We start from the raw sequence: 2,728 nt of genomic DNA on the forward strand, positions 1-2,728 counted from the left end.
ACCACTTGAGCCTCAGCACCACTTTTGGCTTTTTCTGCTTATGTGGTGCTGAGGAATCAAACCCAGGGCCTCATGCATGCAAGGCAAGCACTCTACCACTGAGCCACCTTCCCAGCCCCTACAATGACATTTTATATGAGGGACTTGAGTATCCACAGATTTTAGTATGAACCAATTAGTAGAACCAACTCCCCCATGAAAAGACTTCCTTCTTAGTTGTCTTTTTGTTTTGTTTTGTGCAAGTCCTGGGGCTTGAACTCTGCGTTTAGGCACTGTCCCTCATCTCTTCAGCTCAAGGCTAGCACTCTACCACTTGAACTACAGCATCACTTCCGGTTTTCTGGTGGTTAATTGGAGGTAAGAGTCTTGCAGACTTTCCTGCCCTGGCTGGCTTTTTTTTGTTGTTTTGTTTTTTGATTTTTGGTCAGTCATGGGGCTTGAACTCTGGGCCTGGGCGCTGCTCAAGGCGAGCGCTCTACCACTTGAGCTACAGCGCCACTTCCGGTTTTCTAGTGGTTTATTGGAGTCTCACAGTCTTTCCTGCCCGGGCTGGCTTTGAACCGCGATCCTCAAATCTCAGCCTCCTGAGTAGCTAGGATTACAGGCGTGAGCCACCTACGCCCGGCTCCCTGTCTGGTTTTGAACCATGATCCTCAGATCTCAGCCTTCTGAGTAGCTAGGATTACAGGCATGAGCCACCAGTGCCCGGCTTTTTCCCTGAGATTTTTTTTTTTTTGAATCCGGTCATGGGGCCTGAACTCTGGGCTGGGCGCTGTCCCTCAGCTCTTCAACTCAAAGCTAGTGCTCTACCACTTGAGCCACAGTGCCACTCCCGGCTTTTTTCTTTTTGCTTATGTGGTGCTGAGGAATTGAACCCAGAGCCTTGAGCATGCAAGGCAAGTGCTCTACCACTGAGCCACCTTCCCAGCCCTCTCTGAGATTTTTTGATCAAGGCTAGCACTCTACCACTTGAGCCAAAGTTCCATTCTCGACGTTTTGCTGGATTAAAGTCTGAGATGAGACTTTCCAGTTCTGTCTGGCTTTGAATTGCAATCCTCAAATCTCAGCCTCAGCCTCAAGTAACTAGGATTACAAACATAAATTTTAGTTATCTGTCTCTTTTGTTTTTATTGTTTTGTCAGTTGTGGGACTTTGAACTCTGGGCCTGGGCGCTGTCCCTCAGCTCTTCAGCTCGAGGTGAGTGCTCTACCACTTGCGCCACAGTACCACTTCCCGTTTTCTGGTGGTTAATTTGAGATAAGAGTCTCACAGATTTTCCTGCCCAGGCTGGCTTTGAACCACAGATCTCAGCCTTAGTAGCTAGGATTACAGGCGTGAGCTACCAGCGCCAGTTCTGTTTGTTTTTAAACCTTAAGATCATTTACCCCTTTGCTTATAGCTACCTTCAGGGCAAGAACTGTGAAAGTAGTTCCTCAGAGGCAGCTTTTAGGCTTCACGCTTTCTTTTTCTTTATCCTTGCTTTACCATACATACTGATTTGAAGAAGTTTTAATGAAGTCAGGTGACTGGAAAAACCTTCCGCCCCTATTTTATACAGTCTCAGTAACGATGGCCCCGAAGCAGAATCCAAGAAGAGAAAAACCGAGGTTTGTTGGAAAAGTTGCTAAGGAGAAAGATTAAATTCTGGAGGACAACCAAATTTGTCCAAATAAGCTTAAGTGACATTCGAGAACCATTCAGAGGGGAAAATATGCACACAAAGCTTATAAGGATGCAAAAGGAAACTGTTGCCTAGTAAAAGCATACTGCTAAGCATGACTCTGTAGGAACCCCCAACACGCTTTCTCCTTAGCACTTGAGCGACCCCATTATTTCGCAAGTAGTGACGGGAGGAGGGATAGTAATTCTTTCTTCTTCTTGGTCTGAGCCAAGACCGTTTAAGCTAATGGAGAGAGGGAGGAACTGATGAGTCCCTGGGCTGCAGGACTTGGGCCTACCTCTAGGCGGCGCGCGCTGGAGATGGCGCAGGGCTGCAAGTGGGCGGATGGCTCTCACCACGCGCGGGCGAAAAGCCGGACTTGCAAATCCGCCAGTGCAGGCGCCGCCCACGCGAGGCCTTAAGTGTCCTTAACTCCAGGGGGTGGGCGGGGCAGATGGTCCGGTGCTTCCCATCGGTACCCAAGAGTCTATAAACAGGTATCTGCAGCCAGCACCGGCCCAAGGAATGGAGCATCATCACGACGGGTACGTGCGAGCTGATCCCCGGCGCGCCGCGCTGGGTTTCTGGGCGAGCGGCCGGCCAGGAGGCTCCAGGAGGGGAGGCGGCGCATGCGTGCATGAAACCCTCTACCGCTCACTGAAGGGGAGCTGCTCCCCCCCCCCAACTGCTGGGGCAAACTCTTGCCTCCACCAGGGCTGAGGAATCCTCTCTGCTGGGTGTTTGTTTGTGCAGACGCTACAAGTCTAATTCTCTTTAGGACGAGATTTCCTGATGTGAAACTCCCATCAAGCTGCTTCATTTTATTTCTCAAAGGGGGTAAAAAAAACCCTCCCTCTTCCCCCCCAGCCTAGGCCTGGAAACCGCCCCTTCCCGCCTGCGCGCGTCCCTCACCACCACCTCACCTCTCGCCGCGCGTCCCGCGGGCCCCGGCTCATCCCCCCACGCGCGTCTCCTTCAGGAAACCTTTCCTGATTAACCCCGGCGGGACTGCAGCCTTCCCAACGCCCCGGGAGAGCGCGCGAGGCCACGGTGAGGGCGGCGGCGGGG

The sequence above is a fragment of the Dipodomys ordii genome, unplaced genomic scaffold (genome assembly GCF_000151885.1).
Source record: "Dipodomys ordii isolate 6190 unplaced genomic scaffold, Dord_2.0 Scaffold26, whole genome shotgun sequence".
NCBI classification, from domain to species: Eukaryota; Metazoa; Chordata; class Mammalia; order Rodentia; family Heteromyidae; genus Dipodomys; species Dipodomys ordii.